The sequence below is a fragment of the Anabrus simplex genome, chromosome 1 (genome assembly GCF_040414725.1).
Source record: "Anabrus simplex isolate iqAnaSimp1 chromosome 1, ASM4041472v1, whole genome shotgun sequence".
Lineage (NCBI taxonomy): Eukaryota > Metazoa > Arthropoda > Insecta > Orthoptera > Tettigoniidae > Anabrus > Anabrus simplex.
Window position 1 is genome coordinate 679,474,874 of NC_090265.1, and position 13,725 is coordinate 679,488,598.

The following is a 13,725-nucleotide window of genomic DNA, read 5'->3' on the forward strand; positions in this document are numbered from 1 at the left end:
TATTTGGAAAGAAAGAGAATAAGAAAACCTGGACTTGTCTGGAACTTCCAGTACTGTGAGAGCATTTCAACTAAACTGCACTGTGTTTTTCTTCTATAGGTGAGCGTGTGATGGCTGAATTCAGCAGCACTGATGCAACCATATATCCTCAAAAAAAAAAAAAAAAAAAAAAAATCACATACGGGTTGGTATCAACCATACACTCAAAGAAAATTATGGTCCTACGATTCATTTTACCTCTCATGGTACACCATACGAGGACGGTTTGAAAAGTTCTCGGAATCACCGCTAGATGTCAGTGCTAGAGCAACGAGGTTCCTGAGCAATAATCACGCATCCTTTGTGAGTGAACTCGTGGCGCGTCAGTGCTCTAGCTGCAGGAGTGTGGTAGTGACGACTCTTTGTTGTTGTTCCCGCGTAGTGATTTGTGACAATGGAAAAAATTGAGATTCGAGCAGTGATTAAATACTTTGTAAAGAAAGGTATGAAAGCAAAGGAAATTCATGCCGACTTTCAGAACACACTGGGGGTCTCTGCTCCTTCATTTTCAACTGTTGCCAAGCGGACCAGCGAGTTTAAATTTGGACGGGAGAGCTTGAATGATGATCCGCATAGTGGACGGCCAAAAAGTGATACGACCCCAGAATTTATCGCAAAAGTGCATAAAATGGTCATGGAGGATAGTCGACAAAGTGCGGGAGATTGCTGAAGCTGTAGGGATGTCTTCTGAATGGGTATATTAGATTTTAACCGAAGAATTGGGTATGAAAAAAATTGTCCGCAAGATGGGTGCCACGGCTCTTGACATTGGACAATAAACGCACCAGATTGGAAATGTCCGAACAAAGTCTGGCCCGTTTTCAGTGCAACCAACAAGATTTTTTGCGCCGATTTGTGACTGCAGATAAAACTTGGGTCCACTACTATACCCCAGAGACAAAACAGCAGTCAAAGCAGTGGAAACATGCTGATTCACCACCACTAAAGAAAGCAAAGGCAGTGCGTTCGGCCGGAAAGGTCATGACCTGAGTTTTCTGGGATGCAAAAGGCATTCTGCTGATAGATTATCTTCCTACTGGCCAAACAATTACGGGGCAATACTATGCAAACCACCTAGACTTACTACAGGAAAAGATACGCGAAACAAGGCCTGGTTTGGCAAAGAAAAAGGTCATCTTTCATCAGGACAACGCTCCGCCGCACACAAGTGTTATTGCCATGGCAAAACTTCATGAACTGTGGTACGAATTGTTGCCACATCCACCTTATTTACCTGATTTGGCACCATCAGACTTTCATCTAATCCCCAAGCTGAAAATTTTCCTCAGTGGACGGAGATTTTCTACAAGGGAAGAACTGACAGCCGAATTGGAGAGGTATTTTGCAGGCCTGGAGGAATCTCATTTTCGAGATGGGATCAAGGCATTGGAACATCGCTGGACCAAATGCATTAGTCTACAGGGAGTCTATGTTGAAAAATAAAAGCAGTTCCACCGAAGTAAGATACTTAATTCTAGTACATTCCGAGAACTTTTCAAACCACCTACGTACGTTAATTTTCTCGTCTGAGTGGCACTTCATACACGAAATCAGGTTTCTCAGTGCTCCAATGGAGAGTACTTGGCATAGCCACACAACCAGACCTCATCTGAGAAAAATATTTAATTAAGGTCTATTTCACCAATGAATTGATCATAGAGAATCCACTGACAAAACGTGCACCTATTTACATGATCACCTGGTTGAGCAGGTCCCACGGGTTTTTTAAATTTTATGTTTCTAACTGACAATTTAGCAGCCTTGGTGCAGTTATAAGATGCCAAAAGGATATTTTTTTTTTTTTTGGAAAATTTTCCACACGATGATCAATGTCATTTAAATTTTCTTTGGTGAGAACTTGATACACCGTTTGCTTAGCTGTTTGGTTGGATCCTGTGGAAAGGGCTATTTTATTGTAGTGATAAAGTAGTTAATACTGTAGCGGTAGGTCAAGACTACGCAAATAATAATAGCAATGGAATAGTAGTAATAATAATAATAATAATAATAATAATAATAATAATAATAATAATAATAAATGTTAACTGTTGACATAAAAGGTGGCTAAATACATAGTAAATAATAAAATAATATAGACACTTAATAATATGAATAAGGAAATAGTATAATGACGCCGCAGCAGAGAATTCACATCAGAGCATGGAAACGTGACGAGTATATTTCGATACGCAATATTAAATCAAATACAAGGGAACACTTACAGGCCTAAAAATGACAACTAAGAGGGGAGAGTGGAAGGGGTTGGAAGCCCTATGAGGTCCATGGGAACGTGTGACGTTATGGGGGAGAAAAGACTTACAATAATACACCCAACAGACAAATAATTATTGAGAAAAAGAACGTACAATTATAAATGAACAAATAAATGAAGTGCAGATTAACTGATACTTGAGATACAAAACAAAAGATGTGTAAGGGAAACAATTAGGCTCCTTGGTCACGAACAAACTTTGACATAGAGATTCACATTAAAAGTGAAATTTACAGAACGAAAACTTAGACATAGAGGTTCACATTAAGGTTAAATTTACAGAATGAAGGGAGGCAACCTCGAACGAAACAAAATTAATTACACTATTCAAGAAAATGTTTCAGTTAAATTACAACTACACTTAGGAAAGAAGGTCTGCCTCTGAAAAAAAAAAAAAAAAAAAAAAAAAAACACGTTGCGGACTAGCATAATCGCTAAGTCATATAAATGCTCTATTTTGGAAAATGTGGAAAACTAGAGGAAACTCTGGCACAAAAGATGATATTCTACATAATTGCTGAAGTTACATTAAGTGGGAATAGTCCGAAACACAAGAATGCATTTAAATAACATAAGGCAAAAACAGCGCTTACCTTGGCCGGCTGAAGACCCATTGCGGGATGGACGCAAAACGTGTCCGCCCGCTGTAGTGCTCCAAATTCAAAGACTCAGACAAAGTAACTCGTACACGCGAGGAGCCACAAACAGGAAATAGAGTGATTACAAATAACCAATAGCAACACTCCAGTTTGCCACATTCACCAATTAAAAATCCTAATATACTGGCCAATAAAAACACTAGAATTTTGGCCAATGATAATTATCTTCTGGAACAATCCTTTCTGCTGACTTTGCATCTTTGCGGATATTACGAAACGACAGGAAAGGGCCACTTACATGTGGCACACCCTGCCTCACAAGTCATGTATAAAAATTCCACATCCCTTTCTATACTTAACAAAATAATACAATTTAAATCAGGAAATGTAAAACATAAATCTTCTTCATAGTCCATTTCTTCATAGCCCTAAATATTTAATAATTTTAAAATAAGAAAGCTTCATACAATAATTTGCTTTGCATAAACACTTCAGTTCTTTAAATGTTTTTGTTTACCCACCATGATGACAAGACAAAATTAAATGATAACAAGACAAAATTTATATCACAAGGACTTCTGTTGCTTCACTGATTTCTGTTCATTGCTGTTCAACAACGGCCACAAATACTATTGAAATTTGGTTAATTTTGTGTGTGTGTGTGTGTGAAATCCATTTAGTACTATTAATATTGGTACTTAATGTTTGATTATAATAATTATATATACGCTAGGGGCTTTATGTTGCATCGACAGATAGGTCTTATGGCGACGATGGGATAGGAAAGGGCCAGGAGTCGGAAGGAAGTGGCCGTGGCCTTAATTAAGGTACAGTCCCAGCATTTGCCTGGTGTGAAAATGGAAAACCACGGAAAACCATCTTCAGGGCAGCCGACAGTGGTATTCGAACCCACTATTTCCCGGATGCAAGCTCACAACCGCGCGCCTCTACCCGCACGGCCAACTCGCCCGGTGATTATAATAATTAAGATTTGTGATATTTATTTAAATTTTACACTAAGTAGTTCCACTGATGGTCAGTAGATTAAGTGCTCTATGTTACATAAGTTAGGTTTACCTAGTTTCATATCTAAATTGTGGGAAATAGGAAACAATATTTGATTGTTTGTTTTAAATATCTATAGGTTTGTTGATAGGATACTTCTGCACTTTCTACATTCATATAGGTACTGTACTCGACACAATATTATTTTGTATAGCACTTCCATTGCACCTATCGCAAAGGAAACAATTTCTTTAAATAATCAATACAACACTGGTAACCAAGGTAGGTAGAGTATATTAGGTAGGCCATTCCCACTCAGTGCTCTCATTGGTCGACCGCGCACGATATAGACTGGAGGGCTACGAGTGTGCGCCTGCATGCAGCATGTCGATTATTAAGAAAAATTAGTTCAATTTTTAATAAATAATTAGAAGGTTGGTACTCTTACACACCTCCTGCAATCAGTCATATGTAGAGCCCGGAAGTTCAGGCATTTATTTTGGATAAAATAGGCAGGCAAAAAAGCACTTAAAATTTAGGAAATAGGCAGCAAAATAATTAAAATACACTTAAAATGACAAGAATGGGCTCTAAAATAATAGAGATAGTTTAATGTAAGTCACTTAATGCACATCTGCATCCCATTATACTACTTAATCTTATGTCCTCCTATGCATGGGGATGATACAATAACATCAACGGTATCCCTTGCCAGTTGTAAGAGGCGACTGAAAAGAGGGTACAGAGGCTTGGGAGGTGGGTTAGCGACCACGGTTCCCCTAGCTGACTAGCGTTTCTAGGTTCCTCTCTCTTTCATACCAGAACTCACTTGGACAATTCTTGTTCTTTTCCAACCCAACGGTATTAGGTTTTTGGACTTTAGGGAGTTTATTATTTCCATGCTGTTCGTGGCCATTTCCTTTCTTTTGCAAATAACTTCATTTTACGAAGTGTCCATTCTCCTCCTGATTAGTGTTATCAGAGGATGGTTGCCAAGTTGTTCTTTCTCTTAAAACAATAATCACCACCACCACTTAAACTTACGTAACAGGAACGGGACCTGGCAATCCTCTTGACCATTTGACTTGTGGAGTGAATTCTCTGCAGGGATATGTGTAATATTAAAATATTGTTTATGTTAACATATTTTTTATCTGTTTAGTTAAAATGAAATTGTCTTCTTTATCATTAACACAGTACATTGTAATCATATTTTTTTCTTTCCATTGTTTAATTTTAATATATAAATAACAGCAGAAAATATTCACAACTCAAGAGAGGTAAAAAAAAAAAAGGGCACTAAACTATCAAATATGAACCGGAACCTAAAAGAGGCAAAATAAAAACGGGTCCTACTGTTATCAAACGGACAGAAATATGTTTGTGTCTATTTGTCACTTCGATATAAACACCCAAATAAAATAGTTCAATACATACATAGAAACACTAGAACAGTTGTTGGTTTAATTGTACAATATTTAGAACCCACGTTTTGATGACTTAGGAAGTTGTTGAAGAAGCCGAAGCTACCCACAGTAGACTCTTCTTCGCTGAATACGTAAAAAATAGCATCTATTTGATGTTTTTTGTTGAGCTGACATATTCTAATGAAAGCCCTAGTTCTGACTTACAGAGCGATAATATTCTCAAGTTCAGGAAATTCTGATTCAAGTATAGAAGTCAAAATCTGCATCAGTCTTTCACATTTATAAATATAAAACCCATGAAAACTGCCGAACAGTACCTCAAACCGCATAAGTTTTTGACACCATTCTTCGGTTGAACAAGTAAGGACTCCCTTTGAAATAACTGAGGCACTTCCTATGGAAACACAAACATTTCACCTGTATCACCCAAGCTGTGTGTGGCTCCATGGCTACATGGTTAGCGGGCTGGTCTTTGGTCCAAGCGGCCCTGGGTTCGAATCCCAGCTGGGTTGAGGATTTTAATTTGCATAAGTTAATTCCTATGGTTTGGGGACTGTATGTTTGTGCGGTCTTCAACAGTAGAATTCAACTTAGGTATGGCCCCATTCTTACAGACGCGCAGGTCACCTATATGGTGTACATTCAAAATACCTCCACCAGGCCTATCTGGAAACCTCACACCATTAATTACCCAAGCTGTCATCTACAGAATGACATTTGAATGCCAGGTAGCCCGCTAGATATTTAATTGCATCCTGGTTTATGTCTTCAATTCCAAAGTCCCTCAACAAGATTTATGCATAATTCATTGCTTGCAAAGTTCAAAAAAATCATCTTCATTATCAACATTAGGATGCCACTAGAAATAAATTTCATAATTCCAATTTTAGAACACTGTGATCATCACATTAATTTTTAATTTGAGTATCAAAACTCAATCGGACTTCAGTGTTCTCCCTAGGACGTTTTTAACGGGCGAACCGCCCTGCCGGTTTTACAGACCACCCGGCTAGTATAATTACATAATATTAATACATATTTGAGTCATTGGGTGCTCCAAATTAACATGTTAATACTGTAAAATAGTTAATTTAAATGATAAAATCATTTTTGTCATAATTGCATCAATTACATCGGAGACCAAATGTTTAGCTTGACCGCCATGCAGTGTCGTGCATGAGAGGGATCTGGATTAGTGTGGAATTGCATGCGAGTCCTCTATTCCGCATGATGTCACAAACCCGTATGGCAGTCCACAGCAACCGATTGGTAGGACTAAGCCAGCTTAAGTTCAAAATACTACATTATGTCTTGCTCGTGATAACACTCAAATAGTTTAATTTTGCAGTTCACCTGTCTGATATTATAGTTAATGCCCAGAGGGCAAAAAATTTTATTTTTTCATATTGAAGTTTTACGTAGTATTCCCCGCCCGGCTATTAATTCCCGACACCTGGCGGACGAAAATTTCTGGGGAGAACACTGGGACTTTCATCACTTAATAATTTGGTCTTATAATAATTTAACAACGTGATCTGTTTTTAAAACTGTGTTTACATGACAGATTGAGTCATCTTGAATCTGAAACATCTTAAGGACAAGTCATTGTTTTTTAGTGTTATTAACGATATTTTTAGGTTGAAGATGTCTCACAAAGAGGAGATGAAACATGTCCCTTTTTAAAATAAAATAAAAAGAAATGACATTGTACTGTATTGTAAAGGTGGAGTCACTCAATTATTAAGACCTTCTATCTCGTTTCAACATTAGGATGAAAACTACCTGTATCACTCGGCGATGGATTATTTTCAGCTTCCACTGAGGCCACAGACACGTGAAAAAATATTCTCCAAGCACTTGGTTTAATCTAGCAGTTCATATATAAGACATACTTGCATTGCTCATGTCTTCAAAAAGTTCCAAGAGAGAGTTTATAGAAATTACGAACCCCTTCTGAAACAAAGTCAAGTTTTCAGTTTACCAACTCTCATTTGTGAAATCACCTACAGAAAGCACTTCAGAGTATCTTCCTAGCTCCTTAAGTTCAAGCCATATCCACTTCTAACGGGAGTCTTTTAATACTGAGGCGCCCACGAGTTCAACATGTCGGAGATGTTATTCACTAGCTCGATGAAGTTGCTTTCAACGTCCTGATTGAAAGTATACCGCACTGCCAGAGCTGTGCGCCTTGAAAATACCTGCATAGCCATTCTCACAATCCATAATTAGAATTCTTATTCATGTTTAACACAACAATAAAAAAAATAAGGAGCATGTTATTAGACTCTGCATTTAGACCTGTACTGAGAGTTCCTCATCGTTGACCACAACAGCTGCCAACAGGAGCCTTCCAAGTGACGTCAGCATGAGGCGATGTTACGCAGGAAGGAAAGTGCGGGAGTAGGAAATGACCCCCCCACTGACTGGTAGCACTGTAAATTTAGTTAATAAAAAAAAACTTTAAGAGACTATTAGGTATTTTGCTGATGATATAGCTAGTCTATCAGTCTTTCACTGTTGGTCATTATCGCTACTCTTCCAATACAAATATTCCACTGTTGGCATATGGTTCAGTAAATCAGCTGATACATATAATTTGGTATTCAAAGTTCAAGTTTCCAGCATAGTTTTGAGAAAAGTTGCTGAGTGATTGTTTTTAATACAAGATATAAAACACCAAATAACTGGACACAAATTACCATCAAACAGACAAGTGTTTGAAGTTTTATAAAGTACGGGAGGTAAAATTAACTTTCAGTGTAAGTGCCAGTGGCGTAGTGAGAACTTTTGAGTTGGGGATGCCGAAGATAACAACAACAGTTAAACTAAGGAACAAATCAAAAAGCTGTAGCACATTATTTACATGAACGATATTGACACATACCCAACAGTCGTGTACATCAGCTCCATCCGTCTTTTCTTTTCAGAAAAAATGTCTACAATATGTTAAAAAAAATACGGGCTCTGATGTAAGCTCATCTAACAACCATTTTTCAATAGAATTTAAACACGACAAGCGACTATTGCACATAGAATTTCCGAAGTAAGTTTTAATTCTTTACAGCATGCTCATGCTGCGTTCACTGCTTGCTGTAGTAGTTGGCATAGTCAGTACTAAGCGTAGTAGTTTAGTTACTTCCTGATAGATAAAGTCAAGACCCTTCATAACAAAATACTTTAAAAGATCTTTTGAGCTAAATGGTTTGTCTGATCTGCATACCTGCCAACTTCCAAAAAAAGAAATCCGGAGGATCCTAAAGCGGAAAATTTTTAACAACGCGTGCATGCTTCGCAAAGTCTTGAGACATAATGAAAAAGGATGGCAAGGGGGGGAGGGGGGGGAGATTATTATAAACAATACTAAAACAAGTCAAATATATGTTATGATTAGGGAGCAGATTTTTATGTACTAAAAATGAGAAAAGTATTTATTCTTTATGTGCTGAAAAACTTTGGTTAGATTTTATAGGTAATGTTTTGTTTAAATATGGCAAAAGCAAACTATCATCTTTGAAAAAATGGTACCAGTTTGTACTCACCCATCACACGCTAGAATATTAGTTGCTAGAAGTAGTCTCAGAACTGCAGTGAACAACAAAGGTCATCTCCAAATAGTACAGCACAAATGCATGCCGATTATCTCCAAAGAACGCCTTATACTGCGAAAACGATCGCTCCACATCACAGAAGTCAGACGTGCATAGGTAAGGAGAGGAATGTCACCAACACTTGGTAATTTTGCCAACATGAGCACCCTAAAATACATTAGAAATTTGGCACATTGTTTGAAATCCTCTGCTTTTCCTGAACAAATTTTGATATTTGACCTTTAACAGTCCCTGTACCTGCGAAACCGGGAGTGAATCTAATTTATTTTCAACAGCGCGAACTACCGTCACTGTTTCGGACAACAGGTTAGTGGATTTTTCAAGTAGTTTTACACAAGAAGCTTAAGACTGCCAGATATAAACGCTGAATCATTTTTCAAAGAGCTGTCTTTCAGTATCTCTTGAAGAATCTCAATTGAAAATGCGTCGTTTTTATCTAGTGCATTCACAAAGGATGCAAAACTTTCAAAATTGTCTGCGTAGTATACCACAGCACTAAGCCAGGTACCCCACCGCGTAACAATAGGCAGAGGAGGAAGCGCACGATCCGAGTTTTTCTCTTTAAACAGATCGATTCTAGAGGGTGCTTTTATGAAGACTTTTTTGTCATTAGACACTAATTTATCCCCTTGAAGATACTGAGCCCGCACAGTTTCACATAACCTGTGTAAAGCATGAACAACGCAAGTTACGTGTATCATTTTCGGAAAGCTCACAGAAAGGCCTTCTGCTGCCTTTTTCATGTAAGCTGCACTATCAGTAAGGAAAAGCAATACATGGTCGTTGCTCATAATTTATACCTTTTGGCCAAAGTAAGTACAAGGCTTCACTGAACAACCTACCTACAGTGACATGGTTTGCAGCAAGCATTTCTTTACACGCTAACAAATAAGAATGTTCACAAGCAGTTTTGTCATTCTTCAACACACCAACTACAACATTTCCTACTTTTCTGTCACTTGAATCAGTGGTTTCGTAAATGCTCACACACTGTTTTTCGCTATCACATACTGCCCGAATTCTCTGTAAAGTTTTTTCGTAATATTTTGTGAGATAGTTTTTCCTTCACGTGGATTCGTCTGGAGGCTCAAAATTAACGTACTTTGTTAGGGAATTTCTCAGTCGCAAATTATTTATTTTGCCAAGAGGAATGTTGCCGCAAACAAATGCTCTGCACACATCTAAATAATACTGGAAATATTACATGGGCCTGCATTTGAAGTAGCTGGTTCAACTATTAGTAATTGTTGCGAACACACACGCGAAGCAGCCGCAGTATGCTTATTTCCAGACAAATGCTGGTTTACTTGAGAACGTTGATCTGCAGTTACTGTTTTACCATATGGTTGGCAAAGGAATACTTTTCCATCGGTAGTGAAAATGCTTTTAAATTCCACTACATATTGTTGAAGACGCGAACTTGTACTCCGATTTCTCTTTTGGCATTATTTTGCAGGTTACGACACACGCATTAACAGTGAATCACTGTTTCAATAAAAAGACTAGCAGTGGACACTGAAGGAAATATTTCTTAGAAATTCATACAAAATCATACGACCACGGGAATGATACATGGACCCGAACAGCTAACCTTACTCTTAGGAGTGATGAAATCCCACTACTTAATGGTGGGGCAATATTCTTCCCAGTCTCCTATGTCGTAACGGTATTACGTCACATTATCTCTCCGTGATTGCCTTTCGCTGGTATTCTATATGTACCGGGAGGTACACCTCTATGCCGCACATTTAAATCTTCCGCCTAAAAGAACTCCTCTACTGGAGGAACTGTGAACTTAAAATTAGACATACTTAAACCTTTACTCAGAAGATGTCACTACAGAAATCTGATGAAGTTTTCTTATTGTGAAGTTTCATGTACTGTGTGAATTTCTACTTGTTTTGTTTACCATTCATCAACAAGTTTGGACTTTCTTCAACAGATGTCACTACAAAAAACTATGATCATGCACCCTGGTGCGAAGTGAAAGAACTTTTGATCTGAAGAAGTTTTGTATTCATAAGTTTTTTTTTTAACGAATTGATGTTCCTTTATTTTTGGGTTGGCAATATTTATCTTTCTTTCCACCAGTTTTGAATCTAGTCAATCCCTAATATCTGTAATTAATTTTCTGCCTATCACAGGCTTCTTCCTCGATTCTGAGTGTTACTTTTGAATTTAACCAATAAAGTGAGAGGGTGTGGCTGGTTTATTCATGAAAGGTCTCGAACCTTCCCCGAGGGTTTATAAACTGTGGATTTTCACGTCTCTTGGCCATTGGATCGTCATCTAAGTGTGTGTGTCAAGCAGGGGGCGGGAGGCGCTTCTCATCAGGCAGCAGTTCTTCAGCAAGGTAATGGCCATCTAACATCTTACTTTTTTGCTAGCTCTGCAGTTTAACCCGAGGGAAAGGTTCGAAACTTTAACTATGTAACCAACTTCTCTAAAATGAAAATCTCCTTTCGGCTCATGTAAAAATTTCATAAATCTTTAACTGTAAATCGGGGATAGAGAGTGATGTACCCTCTCGAGCTCCCCTTCATCTCGGTTTGAGGTGACTACGTTTATTGCTGTTTTTCATTCTGTAGTGTGGTAAATTACTTTTTATACGAGTCACCACCACAGTTTGGGAATAGCCCCTGTTTCATCGGCCTAGTGCCCCTTAGGTTTTAAGAATGCATATCTAGGAGTGCAAGTACACGCCTCCATTCAATTTGTGTTTCGGGCCATTTACTTAACCTGCTTCTTTCCGCAACGGCCCAATAGGTTGGGTACAAGATACCCCTGTTTCAAATTGGTAAATAGTGCCTCGTAAGGCCTGTGATTAGTAGATTTTCATGTAATGTTCCCTTGAGTAGGCTTGGGAGAACTGAGAGCACGTTAGCTCTTTTCAAGTGTTGTAAAAGTGCCTCTGGGAGGCTTGATATTGTGTGTTGGGAGCAAGTGCTCCATGTATGGAGGGATTTCTGCCCTTGTGTAAATTTGTGCTCTTTGTAAATTTGAGCTGGGAACTCAAAAATTGTAAAACTAGTGGCTTGTAGCCAAGAGAGTTAAAGTACTGGAATCTTGGATTTTTCTATTTTGGTCATTGTTAGCTCACTAAGTGAGAATTTGTTAACTTGTTGCTTTTCAAAAATATAACCTTCCATTTCAGTTTAAATTCTTTCTTGACATTTTAGTTAGACCCATTCACCCCGGCACCTCCTTTCACCTCTGCATTCCACGGGTAACCCCGTAACACTATAAATAAAACCCCAGCGGGCTGACTCCTAAAAGTGAGTTGGAATTTCATCCTGCAAGGAAAAATCTTGTGCAGCAAATCAAATCACTGTCTAAATGTAACGACGTAGCCAGTGACAAGCAAGTTTTAGAACTTCTGAAGGGAAGTTTATAAATAGCTGAAACATTCAGATACATGATGTTAAATACACTGTTAAAAACAATACCGTAATCGTAAAATGAAAATATGAGTATTATTTTATAACACAGAAGCATTTTAAATTTTATTGATTAACAAATATTGCCGATTTATGTGCTTATTATAGATTTTCTTAAAATATGTATTTACATTTTTAAAATGTGAAAATATGTGTTTTTATGTGAAATAAGATTAAGTTTTTACACTTGGGATGCACAATAGGAATAATGAACTTTGTAACTTGCGTTAAAACTTACGCAAAAAGAATATGTAATTACATAAAAATCCACTCCCTAGTTATGATCACCCCTGAAATTAAATACATACACAAAGTTACATCTTGACGAGTGCTCATCTGTTTCCACTTAACTCTGGAAATACTTTCCGTGATTGTATAAAACAAGGAAATTAAGCAGAATATGCCTCCCTAAGGGACTGATATCGTTTCTTAGTCGAACTCATTACAAACACCACTATACTAAATCGCTTACAAATTCGTCACACAATTCCACGAGTTTCAGAACTACCGCCAATGTTACTCACACCCACACAGAAACGAAGCCTTTTAGCCGCTACAAAGCAAGACGTAGTTAGTAAAGTTGTTTTATACATATAAATTCACCGATTACTGTTCTTGAAAATCACAGCCTGCTACTTGTTTGGGAACGTCTCAGTGAATGTAGTACGATAGCAGTTGAGGTCGAACAGGTGACAAAAGCACGGTGATAATCGATGCGATTATCGATACATTTGCCGGTCAAATTTCAAACACTGCATCTCGTATTACCAGCTACTATCGAAAGTCAAACATATCCGATTTGACCACAGAAAGCAAAACCAAGCGCGGATATTCAAAATCTGTACAATAACGTTGTTCATCCGTAAAACACACTCAACATCCGTACATTTTACGGAAAAGCCGGAATACTTGGCAGGTATGGATCTGCATATACAATGTGAAGTTCATTTACTAATTGATTAACAATAAAGTATGGATACTATTTAACTAAATTATCTTATTTGCCCTGGGGGAATGCTTTGGTGTAATCTTTAAACTTATTTTCTTGCACAAACTCAATGAAATTTAGATGAGTAAGATCTTCAAATCTGTTTTTCATTTGAGCTGTTAACGAATCTACTATTTCAAAAGTCAACACTCTCAAAATCTCCTTTTTCTTAGTATCATACATTACATTTTCATTCAACTGCGTGCTTTCTTGAATGCATCTGTCAGTGAAAGATTAATTTCTTAACTTTTTTATATTTTTATGACAGCCTCGGTCTTATTACGGCAGGTTACAATACTTACTGTCGGCAGCCCTGGATATGGTTTTCTGTGGTTTCCCATTTTCATACC

At 37.7% G+C, this 13,725-nt stretch overlaps 1 protein-coding gene across 3 annotated transcripts in view; it reads right to left on the reverse strand.

Moving 5' to 3' along the window:
• Positions 1–13,725, reverse strand: part of LOC136872053 (PC-esterase domain-containing protein 1A) — a 221,735-nt gene that overhangs the window by 167,732 nt on the left and 40,278 nt on the right. The window lies entirely within an intron of this gene.